The sequence below is a fragment of the Acromyrmex echinatior genome, chromosome 4 (genome assembly GCF_024713525.1).
Source record: "Acromyrmex echinatior isolate Ae372 chromosome 4, ASM2471352v2, whole genome shotgun sequence".
NCBI classification, from domain to species: domain Eukaryota; kingdom Metazoa; phylum Arthropoda; class Insecta; order Hymenoptera; family Formicidae; genus Acromyrmex; species Acromyrmex echinatior.
Genome location: NC_141855.1, coordinates 10,897,291 through 10,912,712, shown reverse-complemented (window position 1 = coordinate 10,912,712; position 15,422 = coordinate 10,897,291). Strand labels below are relative to the sequence as shown.

Sequence of the window (15,422 nt, the reverse complement as noted above, 5' to 3'; positions counted from 1 at the left end):
TTTTCCGTATCCGCGCCATACACCCTCGAAGCCGGTGGCAAAGGTAGGAATTGAGGTTTTTATATTAAAAAGAAAAAAAAAAAATTTGTATTCTATATTTCATTCGCTGGTAACAAAACGTAAATAAATCAAACGACGTGCGCACACGCGAAAGACTTTTATGTGCTTTAAATTGATTATAATGTGTGCTTTGCTTCGCATGATGAATAATGGATTTTTCATTTCGCGAACGTGAATCATACTGAAACGCCTGCTATATCGACAATTTGTGTCCAATTAAGAGCCCGATATATAAAACGAGTTAATTTCTTTCTTTCATTCTTCCTTTAAAATAATAATTTATTTCGAAATAGCTCAAAAAAGTTTCCAGCGCGCACGGGATGTTCGAATATGCGCGATGCACGTTATTACGAAATATTTCGTGATTCTCATCGGTAGTTTGTAAAGTCAGAGCAAACTCACGCGATTTCAAAGCAATAGCCGCCGTTATGGAGCTCGCGAGAGCTTGACGCCTTTTGAGCAGCCCTTATTACAAATTACAGAGATTATCGTTCAGATAGTAGACGGGAACAAAGTCGGAGGTAATTCTGATATGGCGCGATACGAGGTGCAGATTAATCATAAGGGACTTTGCCCTTCGTCGTGTCTGACGAGCAGTGCAGAGGCAGCCTTGCCTTCAACTCCGAGAGAACTCACGCATTTCTATGCTTTGATGCCTTCCCTTTCAATACAACGACCGCAATAAAAGCGATATATAATTGGACTGCGTTATGGTAAAAATTAATGCGAATTAATGCGTAGAATTAAAACAAAGAAAAAAAATTGACTTGCGGCAAGCGCAAGTAAAATTTTACATTTTGAGTTTAATTTATTCAAAACTACTATTTGGTAATAGTGATTTGGTAAGTAGCTATCTGGTACATAGTAATTTAACTAACTAACTAATTAATTTGGTTGTTCCCAAAGGAGTGACTAAACAATGGCGTTCCTCGAAGTAAATTCTACCGGAATCTGATGCAACGTGTGATCTAACAAATTACATAGTGAAAAACATCTTGTATTTGTGTTGAAAGTAGTCGAGATAAAAATTTTTTTATATTGAATTTTTAAAACATATTCGAATGTTAATTTAACGTAATGTATTATTTAAATTTTACGTTAAATTTATATTCAATATTTCTTAGTGTTAAAATAAAGTAATTTGTGTTTGTTTGTAAATAAATCAAATAATATAAAAATGATATATTTTAAAACGTAAATTCTACGATAAATATAATAAATAAAATATGTGAATAAAATGTCAATTTAATAATTATAAATATTAATTTTAATAACATTTGCCCCCCGAAATATATTTTCACAATTTACGTCCAAATTGTTTAGCATTATATTTTTTATATTTATTGTTATATATTTGTGTTACTTTTTAGTATATTCATCTTGTATTAAAGACAAATGTGTCGCATCTAAAAACGATACCAATAATATAAAAATTTTATAGATTATTCTATTATTACGTCAGTCAGTCAGTATTTGTATAAAATTTGAACACAATTTCTTTTATTGGTTTAAAAGTTTTTTTTTAATTTTTTCATTTGTCTTGATTTATTTTGTAAAATTTCATTATGTAATACTTGTAAATTTGATGAGAAGTAACATTAAGAATTACATCAAATTACATATATATATATTAACCTTTAGTTTTAGGCATCCTTTCTACATACGTTTGGTCATTCGTATTCTGGATTAATTTTCATCATTTTTATAAGTACATAAAAATTATTTAATAATTTTTACGTATATTATGAATATCTTTAGAAAGTATTTGTACAGTTGTATATTCATAACAAATTGTAGATAAATTGTTATAATTAAATATAGTTATATTAATAATATGAGAAAAATGCACTGTTTCATACAAAAATGTAAAATTCTGAAACAAAAATATTTAAAGAAAAAAATATGATTCAACATCTAAAATTAACATTCCAAACTAAAAAAAAAATTCCAAATAAAAAAAAATGGTTCAAGTATCGGCTGTCCAAAAAATTTAGTTATTGAGTAAAATGATTTTTTTTAATATGCATGGTTATAAATTGAAGATATAATATTTACATTTTAAACAATGCGTTTTATTATTGCTATTGTGTTAGAAAAACAAAAAAGTTATTATACAAAAAAGTTTTTTTATAACATTACAGATAACATAATACAATATGTAATATTACTGACAACATTTAGCACAAGGGTACAAAAAATCATGTTTATTAAGAGCTAATATGTTGTCTTAGGATTAAATTCTTTTTTTAATAATTCGTGAAATATTCCCACGATATAACAAAGAATTAGTTGAAAATAAAGAAAAAAAAAATTTTTTTAGTTACAAAAAATGTACACTCGGTACACATGTTGAATCATTTGATGACTCAGAATGTAAGTGAACTTCGGAGTTATGCCAGTTAAAGGATACACACGAATTGAGACCGATAACGCACAAAAACTTGTTTTCTTATAGATGCCAAACTTTTTTTAGGAATAGAAAAAAGACCGGTATTTGATCAAGTGCTCTTAGTATTTCAAAGAAAAAAAAAAATGCGCAGGACACGAATTAGTACAACTAAAGGGTATATGTATTAAGCGTTAATAAAACAATAATAAAATATTTGCATAAGTTTATTTGGGTCTATTTACTCGTTGAAAAATTAATTTAAAAATGTAATCATAAATATAATCATTTTGCTGCATAAATATTATATTGTTACCCATATTATTGTTTTGTTTTTTGCAGTTGGTTTCAGAATGTATTTAATATCATCAAAATTTTTTGAATGATATTAAATCTATTCGCGTTGCTTAAAAATTCCTAAATATTTTTATACTTAAAACGAGATAAATACGTATTTCTGACATTGAAGAAAAATAAAGCTAAAAATATTGAATGCAAAAAATACATGCAACGTAAGCAGATCTATCGGCTAATACCTATTACTCTTTTCTGACAGATTGTTTGACTGCCATACTTTTAGCTAATATTGTACAGGGTGGGCCATCTATTGGTACGTTTTTAAAAATGCGATCAAATGAGCATACATTGATATTTTTTATTAATTTTTTTTTTGTTGTGAAGCTAAAAGTATCCGCGTCAAGAATGAAAAACGATTTCGTTCATGTGGCTCCCTCTACTGGCCTTACAGTATGCCATTCGGTCACCCCAATTATTAATGACATTTTGGACTATTGTTTTTCAAAGCTGGAATTGTCTCACACTTTGGGCCACAGCCTCAATATTCTCGGGTGTGCGCACTGTCCGAGCTCTGGGACCACTTCTGTCATCCACTAACATCCCTTTCTCACGAACTTTCCTCACCAATTTGCGTATAGCTCCTTCGGTGCTCCATATTTCTTTTCAAAATTCGTACAGTTTCGGCGACACAGCACTGACTTTGAAAATAAGTTTTTAAAATTTCAAAACGCTCTTCAAGAGAAAACATGTTGTTTCGTGCCGCGGACGGTATGACTAATAAACTGTCAAAATTTCGGGTCTGTAGCTCGTTCGGTGTTGCCATACGACGAAATTCAAAAACGTACCAATAGATGGCCCACCCTATATAACCAAAATATTGATACAAAAATTTCAGTAGACTGTTTGGAACACATGAAATGTGTTAAAAACACAAATTTGTCAACTGTGTATAAAATGACGTTTTACAAATATCTGGCATTATTGAGACTATGATTGAAGAAAGTGATTCGAATTGTACCGCAATCCTTGACAATACGATATTTTTCTTTGTAAAGAAAAATTCTCATTTCCACCGGAATATTTCATTTTCGTTCTATTACAAACGTAATTGGAACGTTAATTCTAGAAATTTTAATTGTAAAATGTAATATTACGTCGTACAACGATGCGCGTGTTTTATCACACAATAAAGCTAACTCATTGCTTGATGAGAAAAGTTATATTTTGTTGGTAAAATGAGATTAATCTTAAAGATGATAACTCCGAGCGTTTAAGGAATTTGTCACGCACGATCGTAAAATGACATCGACAAATCATACTCTATCATAATTGATGGTATAAACACACATCTGCTTGAGTAAGTATCTTTGATAACGTTATTCGAAATGTATTTTTAAACGTGTCTCGTGTGCATAGCCTCGCTGCGTCTATCAATGGACTGTTAACGAGTGTCGTTCTCTATTGCGGACGACATATGCTGACAAATGGGATAGACTCGCGATGGGAGACATTAATATTGGCAGACGCGGAATTGGCGCTGTCCGATTTCACGAAGCAATCAGGCCGAGTGGCCACTGAAAAAAATCGTTATCGATCGAATCATCCGCGATCACTACCACCACCATCACCACCACCATCACCACCACCACCACCACCACCACCACCAGTAGCAGCAGCAGCAGCAGCAACAGCAGCATTATCACGAATGTTATAAAAACCCTTGATACGTCCAGCAAAACTCGCCATTTCTTCTGACATTTATTAAACTCGCGGACGAGTTTTCCGCTATTCGATCCGATGGAATTAGTCATCGATGACATCGTTAGACGTCTTTAATGAAGCGCTCGATAAAACTATCACGAGCATAACCGACCACATTCCTCGAACGCTGCAGAGTCCTTTGGTCGATCTGAGATTAATTAATTAAGCGTTACTAAATTCATGGAGATTGGAATCGTTATCGAGAAAAGGAATCGATAAAATGTCGAATGTATACGTTGTAATCACTCGCCGGCAATCGCGTGCCTCAAAACAAAGACGAAAGAGAAGAGTTTAACACGTGAGCGTACGGGGACCAACGGAGTGGAGCATTCTGAACGAGAATGTGAACTTTATTCGCGAAAAAAATAGCCGGATGGTTTAATTAAAGTCTCGCAGACAATCGTGACTTCTGCACCGCGCCGAAGAGATAGCAGGCTCACAGATTAGACAATTAGAATTTCCCGCGATTTGTTGTTGTACCTTATTCGTTACTTTATTATATCTTTATTACACTCGCGTGCTGATTAGTAATTACGTAAGCGCGCGCGCACTCGAATATATATAGGAGGTGGGACTACTTAATGCGCAAACTGTGATCGATAGTCGTTAACATTAAGGTGACTACGTTACGAGCCTAACCGGGCCACCTTAGCAGACAGGAATGATTTATGAGAAGCGTAAGAGACGGCGTATAAAATGCATTCAGCTCCATATAAATAGTGCAGCAAAGTTGCGACGGCATAACGAAGAAAAAGTGCCTTTAAGCGTGACCTTCGCGTCGTTTTATAAGAGAGAATGAAGCACGCGCGCGCACGCACGCGGATAAATTTATATTTAATCGACTATTTAGCCTCGGGATAAGCATGAAAATATGTTACACCACATCTCGCAGTTATCTCCGTAAAAAATAGCCCGAAGAATATTATTGCGATAAAATCGCAATTACTTCGATCAAATTTCACGAATAAATATTTCAAAAATGTATAACGGAGATAACTGCGTTTTATTAACCCGAATAACGTCTAGTTACGGTATATTTTTATGATACATTTTTTCATACTTTTTTATTATTTCTACGCTCATCCTGACTCGTGAGAGTAGAATGTACGTACCGGTTACCACCATCATATTCGTCGTATATATATATATGTGTGTGTGTGTGTGTGTGTGTGTATCGGTGAACATTTTTTAGGTACTTTAGACAGAAAAGTAGAGAGAAAACAGACGCAAATGAAACCAGATCGATGAAACTGGAAGCAAGGCGAAACTATTGCAGCCGGCTGTACTCGTTGCAAGTCGGCGGCTGGTTTATTCTGCAGACTGTATCTTGAGAGAAAGAGAGAGAGGGGGGGGGAGAGAGAGGCAAGAGGGGAGAGAGATACAAATTATTAAAGTTTTAATAACCGGCACGCCGTCACGCCGGCGAATAACATTGTCTTTGATTACGGGAATAGAATCACCATCGACTCGTCCGATTTAACGAAGTTTAACTTCATCGTATTTCTAACGAGAAGTAGACAGTTTCAATTTGTCGAAAGATAAGAAAAAAATCAGCGTGGTCTCGTCGGGAAAGTTCGAAATTCGAATTATTCGTGCGTAGGGCGAGTCGACTATTTATAACTTGCGCTAATTATAGCGTTATATACTAGCAAAGCCAGATAGCATAATTCGTTTTATTCTTGTCGCAACGACATCGCGCCGACATTCGCCTTTAAACTTTTCACCATCTATTGCGCGTCGTGCGAATTTAGTTGCATCGTGATTACGTCAAAATTATAATAATCTATACACACGCGAGAGTAATTTAAATTAATTGACATCGCAATTTCTGTTATCGCTGCGGAAACTTCACGGATCGGTAAACTTGACGGGTTCGTTTCTTCACGGAGGATATTTTGCATTAATTAAATCGATAAATAAATTGTAATCACAAAATGTAATTGCTGATTGTAAAAGCCGAAAAAATTCAGTCGAATGGGATACAAGAACACGGAAAGTAGGTGCTTAAAAATTTATTATAGTTCGATGCAAAATTGAAAATAATTTTGTTGGACCATTAAAATATTTATGTAGGTACACTCAAATTGATTGCTAGAATGTCAAAACTGTTTGCAGAATTGCTTATCATGCTTGAGATTATCACATAATTATTTAGATGGACGATAAAATTATTTTCAAATCTGTATCTACACAGTGAAAACCATTGTGTATTTGTGTTGGAACAGTCCATTCACAGTTTTTAACAGTTTATGTTGAATTTTTCATATATACTCATATGTACTCATTCGAATGTTAATTTAACATAGCGTGATTATGTTATTTAAAGATTTTGTGTTAAATTGATATTCAATATTTCTTAGTGTCAAAATTATATTACTAATAAAATTATACTTTATTAGTAAGGATGCACCGGATATCCGGTTGAAATTTGATATTAAATTGTTAATTTTGTCTTATACAAATGTTCTAGAAATAAGTATGCATATTTTTATACATTGTTGCAAAATTACTATCTTTTTCTCTCTTCGCTTTTTTTTTAGAAAACACTTTTTCGGAATTCGGTCAGATATCCGACTCGAAGAAATTGCCTTCTCGGGTATTACATTCTGTCCGGATATCTGATATCCGGTATCCGGTAATTTTACAACCCGGTGCATCCCTATTTAGTATGTGAACAAATAGGATAAAAATAAAGTGTTTTAAAACGTAAATTCTAAGAATGAATAAATAAAATATGGGTTAATTTAACATATCATAAATGTTAATTTTACTGAAATAATATGCTTTTACAATTTGTTTACAAATTGTGTCAATATTATTTTTTTTTTGTATTTATTCTTTTATATAATATTATGTGTAACCTTTTAACATATTCATCTTGTATTAAATTAGTCTAAAATTTTAAATGAACTGTTTGGGATAAATATCCAAATTCGACACATTTTTTCCCAATAATGTAGCTAAATTTTTAGATAAAAAAAAAAGTAATTTCACAAAATCATTCTTTTCGCCTTGAAAGTTTATACCTTGGAAATTCAATTATTGTTCACGGACTTTTTGATATATAAAAGCGATACGATATGTATTTGAATGCGATGTAAATACGGTTATCGTATCTTATCGAGACCGAGTTTACGGACAAAGCTGTATCGCGACGCAACATCTTTCTCGCTGCATAATCACCCGATAGACGCCGGCGCGAGTGACACAAGAAAAGGGTTAGCCGGCGGCACGATTTGACCCGAATTGAGTTCACCGTGCGGTAACGTTAACATCGTCCACGATTTCGTGTGTAACTTTTTCGAGACGTTCTATGTACATGAACGATTCTCATACACATGTTGCATCACCTAATGCTCCAACTATACATAAATATTGCTACAAATATCCCCGATATATCTTTTTCCTCTGCTGTGAGGAAAGGAAGAGAGGTTTCTTCGATAGAATGTCAGAACGACCAGTTCGTTTCGTTAGATTTTTTTTTCCATTGAGAAAATCCGTAGTATATGCGCCATGTATCTTTTGAGATATTTGTATTATTATAGACTACGGAATAAAGATGTCTCTTCATGCGTTGTTTAAGAATTGTAGATACTTACTGTTCATCACAGATTTGAATATTTGGAAAATTGTGTGTTGTATATGAAATAAAAACTAATTTATAGGATTACACAGAAATGAGATAAAAAATCTATAAGCTTCGCGTTTGACAAGGGAGAAAAAGTAATCGCTATTATTTTTAATAGCATCTTATAATAAAATTAAAAAGAACGCGCGTGCTTATTATTGTATTTTTTATTTTTATTCTATCCTTATTTACTCGATCGTATTTTTTATAACTCGAACGTTATTTCAATGAAGTTTACAGCTTTTAACGATATAGTGTGATGAAATTTTTTCGATGAAAATCAATAGCGATATCAACAGAGTGTTAGTCCAGAATTTTTTTTTTTAAATAAAAAGGTTCCTTTTTGCAACTGTAATCTTCGATTACAATTTTTAACGTCTGATTATTAACAAAAACCACGTTCAGTAACGCGTTCCATTAGCTGGGAAATATAAATTTGCAAAATGTATGTGTACTGTCTCGCGATCTGGTATAATAACGCTTCATTATAAGAATGCTGCTTGGAAATGGTCGTTTCCAGTGGAGAAGAGGGAGCAAACGGCACAATCCGTCCTTCTTTAAATTGAATGAGAGAGAGAGAGAGAGAGAGAGAATAAAAAAGATACAAGCAAGATTTACAAGCGAACCCGGGCTTCTCTTTAATGCTGCGTGGAGCGCTCTTTAAAGCGAAGTTCGATAGAAAGTTAAACTCGTCCAACAATGAAGACAAACTCCGCAATAGACTTCAAATTACTCGCAAAACGAAGTTATTTGTACAGCTAAAGCGTTTACGTTAAAGAAATACCGGCGGCGAGCACGCAACATGAAAGTGCAATATCCACTATGAGTATTGGTATATGACGTCACGTAAATTATATTATTTTCCATTGTCTTTTTAAATTATATTATAAAATTCAGCTTTTAATACTTTTCGAGAGAGAGAACCTTATTCCCTCGGTGATTTTCGTGTGATACTTAGGTTTTTATTAATTAGCCTGCGCATTAAATAACCATTAAATAGCGACGAAAATTCATAGGAAAGAGAAGGGAAGAAGAGAGCGACATTTGCTGACAAACTAGTAATTAGTAATAAATGCGCGCTGGATTAGGGACTTAATTAATTAAATGTGTATCGACCGGCGAGAAGATGCAAGATTCGCGCAACGTGTAACGTGGTCTGCGCTCTTTCACGGACTAAAGGGGACAAAGAGGAAGAGGGGACAGTCAACCTGCTCGTTGCAGCGGTTCTCATTCACCGCGTGGCGGCGAATTGCATTTTTCCTCTCATTGTGCGTCCGGTTATATAAGCGCAAGCCGTGGCCAATGAGTCGTAAAATTTCGCGAGAAAGTCTCGCGGTGAACAAACAGCGCTCAATGGCATTCCTCGAGCCTCTATCAGAGTCAATTATATTTACTGCTGCCAAATGTCAAATAACACAACGACAATTTAAGCATTATACATTCAATTTCAAGATCGTTTTAAACTTCGCCTATTTGCTATTCATATTGGAAACAAAAAATAATAGCCCGCCACTCTGTAATATTCGTCGCGACACGTTCGTGCCCGGAATTAAGTTCTCGTGATTAATTACGCGACCGTTATATATATATGTATATATATATGTATATATATATATATATCGCGTTTCCATAAATACTTTCATCCATGTAAGTGCGAACCCTCTTGTGTGCTAGCGTTGTATTAAGCCGCGTGGAATTTATAACGCGACGCCCACGGCTTCATTTAAAATAAACTAACGGACGAGCGAATGCCTTCGTACGGAATATTCGTATTTTTTTCGTATTAATCTAATTCGACGTAGCTCTTTAGTTTCGTTCGGCGACTTTGCAATTTCAAAACGTCGATTTTTAATTTTTGCTTGACAACACGACAAGTGCCAAAAAGAAAAAGTGATAATCTATCATTTTATATAAAGTTTTTATATAAAGAATTGCGTTCATTATTATTCGCGTTTGTTAAAAGTTCAACAACGACGCATCATTATCCTTGAACTATAAAACAATACTTAACGCGCTATCAGCGAGATCAGCGATAATAAAACCAATTCAAAGGCCTTCTTTATGTAATTATAGATGAGCTGTAAGCTGTAAGTTAGGATTTCTGTTCAATTATCGTCTACGTGTTTCCTCGCATTCTCCAAGAAGATAATAGTATCGATTATCAGACAAAGTGGTGACCTTAAATCAAGTAAAAATGGAGAAAGCTGAACGCGCTTATGCGACGCATATTCGTTTTCATAAACTAAAAATATCTCGGATATATAATATTGTCCCGTCATCATTTAAATAAATACTGCGTCATAAATAAATACCGTCATGTTCCAAAAATAAATAATTGGAGTCGTCCGGAATATGTATTTGAATAAGATTAAAAAAGATCATACGATATATAAATTTCTTAAATGTGAAAACATTAATATAAATATATCGTTATTATTATAATTAGAAACTTTCTATTTTATTAACGTTGAGTCATCGCGTATAAAATATCACAGTTCGAAAGTTTCAGTTTTATGGAACACTAATTAAATGGCTTCTTCTGTGCAGAGACATAAATCAGATTACTGATGCTTTTAATTAAACAGATTTATAGATATATTTCTTGTCATATATTTCGTGATATATATCATCTCATAATTTATACAAAAGCAATATTTTTTACGCAACGAAAATCCGATAAATAGATAAATAAAATGAAGAAAATTATACGATTGTATTGAATTAACCGACTGTAAGCTGCACGGGTTTCCTTGTTATCGACTACGACGTACTGGATACTAGATAGCTATGTATCCACAGTATAACTCAGAAATGTCGTTATATGTTATCGTCGACCGCGACGACCTCGATATTAGCACATGAATTGCCAAGGCATCATTGGAGAAATTGCTGTGATCAATTCTAACGGCGGACATATTTGGCTTTTAATCGATTGCGAACGTATTCTCGATTGCTGATCATTATTTTCGTCCGTGATACATTTGTTTCTAGAACTGCCAAACACCTTTTATACATGTATTTTCATAATTTTACATATATCGATATTACTGAGCCGTCAATTACCATTTAATATGTAAAACAAAAAACCTGACACCGGCAGTAAGTTCCGCATAGAAACTCGATTCTTACTGTAGTGGATATCGATAATGAAATTTCATAGAACTTTTCCGCTGGGCGTTTTTTTCTTTTATGAAGAGATAGAAGAAAATAAATAATGATTTCGATATGATCTTTCCTGTAATTGAAAGAGTCTTTTCTATCGGTTTATTCAATCTTTTCTCTAATTGAATGGCTTTTCCATTGGTTTACTCGATGAAATAAATTAAATTAATATATACTAAAATTATTGTACAAAGTGAATTATTAATTATTAATATGAGAGAAATAAAAAAAAATACAATTACAAAATGAAAAATTATCATTATCGAAAGATTATCATTACTTAATTTTTAAATATTGTAAATTTTTGTTCATTGTATATTTTAATTACTTATATCATTACTTTCTAAAATTTTTAAAATAAATTTCATTTTTAAAGATTAAAAATGGAGCTTCTCTTTTTCAAAACTGATTTAATTATCTCTCTTTAAAGTAAAATTTCACTCCAAAGAATTTAGAGAGTAATTTCATATGAATAATAATTTTGAATAATAATTTTATATACATATATATATATATATATATATATATATACATATATATATATACATATATATGTTGAATTAAAATAAAAATTCGTAGCGCTACGAACTTTAAAATTTACGCAGCAGTAACTTGCTTCGTTAAAAATGAACACAATTTAAATTATAAAGTAGAGTTTTAAAGCTTAAATTTTTACTTTCAAAAGGTCACTATATCTTTTGAGTTTCTGTGAATTTGATAATTTTTATATATAAAAAAACTACGAATTAGACAAAATGGAAATTTTCTTTTCATTTTGTAGGCCTGTCAAAAAAATTTTTGACTTTCTAATTTAAAAGCTTGAAATTTTCCCTACAAGATTATTAAAAAAATGTTTTTAACATTTTATTATTGAGTTATCGCGGATTAAATAAAAAAAAAAGCATTTTAATTTTGATTGCTCATAATTCTATTAAAATTCATAATGCATTGATTGAAAAAATAGATTCTTAATGCTGAAACTTTGCTCTATCAAACAGTATAATTGTCAAATTTTTTTTCAAATATATATGACATGATAATAACATGACAAATAAGGTAGCGCTGTGAACTTTTATTTTAATTCAATGCAAAATATAAATATAAATACATATATATAAAATAATTTCTTTAAAAATTTTAAATATATCTATATAAAATATTATATCATATTAATTATAAGATCTTATATTAAGTTAAAATCCTAATACATTCTTATACAGAATGTTTTATTCCACAATAAACATTATTTTCATTTATCAAACCTATCGAGAAATTTATCATTATAAAACAATACGACAACTTCTGAATACTATATTTCTTTCCACGCAATTTTCCACAGTAATTCGACCCCAACGATCTTTAGGTTACTACGAGCAAATTATTTTGACCTCGAAAAAGATAGAATAAACTATGAACAGTTAGAGGAACGTGAGGAAAGCGAATCATTTCTGAAGAAAAAAGAATTAAAGATGGAAAAGAAAAAGGTTTCAAGATTTCAAAAGGCTCTGTCTTGCTTTTTTATATTCTCTCATAAGCTACATTTTATGTTTATCCTTTTCCATCGTTTAATCTTTTCATTATTGATGGTTTGTAATGTGGCATTTCCGTCTTGTGATGACATACAAGCGTAGTTGGTGTATGCAACAGCAATCGATGAACGTGAAATGTATCTGTTTGTGAGCCAAACGCGAGCACGAATGATCGATAAGCAACTTCTCCCTCCTTCCCTCCCTTTCCCCCCCCCCTCTCTCTCTCTCTCTCATGTTAAACCTGGAAATATCTATTTTCGTAAAAGAGATTATTGCTAGCGAGAATTTAAAGCTCATAAAATTTCTTCATCAAAAGAACTTTTTCAAGAATATCTCTAAAGTGAAGTCAGAAAATAGAATGGATTTAATTTCAATTTCTTTTTCCATTTAAACACAGATGACTGAAAATTATATTTGATCTAAATTGTTCCTATTTTTAATTATTTTTTTTAATATCATGTTTGTAATATCCATGACGTAACGTCCTGATTCTTCAAAACATTCAATATACTCGACATTTGCATTTGCACGTTCCGACCTTCCCACAAAGAGACATAGAAAGCGACATGCGCTTCGGTTTCAGCGTAACGCAGATTTCACTTCGTCGAGCTCGGTTGTCCGAGGTCATGTATACGAGAAGGTATTACGGGTGAACGAGGTCAGATAGGATCCGACACTGTAAGAAGGTTAAACAGCTTTGAAATGTGCTAATGTATTTTTTCGATAATCGGTTCGATAAGCTCGACAAATTTAATAAGTAAATTCTGAATACATACACACTGAAAAATTTTACATCTCTTTGAAGATAAAAGATCGTTTTCCATTAGCAAAAGTTTCCAAAGTTTTAACTTATCAGTTTTTGTTTTTCAATATTGATTACGGCCCACTCGATGCTACAAATATCTTGAAGCATTTTTGATTGGTTAAATAGTAAAATTCTTTCTTCTAATTAGTCAATCAAAACATTTGTAGCATCAAGTGGACCGCGTCCATAATTTTATATATAATATAATTTAATTACAACAATAATTATATTGTGATACTATGTATCAAGGTAAAGATACAACACAAAAAAAATTATATAAAAGGAATGTCTAATAGATATATTTTTAAAATAATAAAAGAAAATCAATCCAAAAGTTTTTAAAGTCGATTATCTTTCATTATTTGAAAAAAATGCTTATTTTTTTTATTTTTTTTATTTTTTTATTTTTTAGCTCATCAGACAGTTCCTTTTATGCAATATTGTTTGTGGCACACTTTTACCTTGATACATTATATCACGATATAATTATTATTGTAATTAAATTGTTGTGTGTATATGTAAAGCTTGACAAGTTTAAAACCTTTCGATGTATTGATTGCAGCCGTCGAGTATCGTTTACTGCCTCCAATATTTTTTGCGGTCGCTACATTACCGCGTAATTGGGAAACATGAATCATTAATGATATCCTCCGCATCGATAGTGCGTCATTAACATCAATTGCTTTCATGAGTCACATATTAGAATAATTCTTGCTCGTTAAGCAACAGAAATAACTGAATAACTAAGACAATTTTATTGTTCTCTCACATACGATTATTAATAACTAAGATAACTTTAATTTAATCCAAATTAATCAATAAATTAATAAATAAATTGTAGTCATGACAGCCAAGAAAATAATAATCCCCAATCACTGTATATATAAAAACATAAAACGTAATATAAAAACGATGTAATAATAAATTCGAAAAAAATAAATAAATAAATAAATTGGTTAATAAAATTACGCAATGCAATTCTTCGAGTATAATCGAGAAACGTTGGACGTTAAATTCTTAGAATGTAAAAAGTAAATGTTTTAGAGAAAGAAATGAAGAAAACAAAAATAGAAAAAGAGCAAAACGCGCGTACGATTGAACGACGTGTATTGCTTCATGAGTAAATGAGAGACAAGGGAAGCGAGTGTGGTTTATTGAGAATTACTGTGATAAATAAGGTGAAGGCAGTGTGTGCGTGCAGAGATCAGTCGCGTTGCGTGTGTGCATGAATACGCGTGGAGTGGTCACCATCTCGAGGATTCGAGAATCGAGACGTTCGTGCGTGTGCGTGTGCGTGTGCGTGTGCGTATATCGTGTGGTGCCACCAACGCAGCAATGCGGTAACGAGCAAAGCTCACTACGTATGCAAATGAAACACTTTGAAGCTGAATGGAATTTCGATATCGCTCTAAGGTTCTTATCTGCAGAAATGGACGAGATTCGCGAGTAGTCAACTGAACGAGATCGAACGATTTGAATTAATAGCAAATATAAATTTGCATTGAAGATGATAATTTTTATAGGCATATCTTCATACATAACACACAGTTTGGAACGAGCAGCAATTTTGCAATTTGAAAGAGAAATATTGCAAGATATTCCTTTAGCCTTATATTGCGGAATAAGATTAACTTCTCTCAATTTATATTCTCCACTATAATTATAATGTATAATATGCACGTATCCTTGCGGCCGCATTAATTAATCAAAGGTGGCTCTCTCTTTCTGATCAGCGAATAATAATAACGTACATATAACGTGGCCGGCGCTTTCTGTTGTAAATTGCATTAACAT

General features: G+C 32.3%; 1 protein-coding gene across 3 annotated transcripts in view; it reads right to left on the bottom strand.

Annotated features, from left to right (window-relative positions):
- The window catches only part of LOC105147137 (uncharacterized), a 173,057-nt gene that overhangs the window by 36,906 nt on the left and 120,729 nt on the right, over positions 1–15,422 (bottom strand). The window lies entirely within an intron of this gene.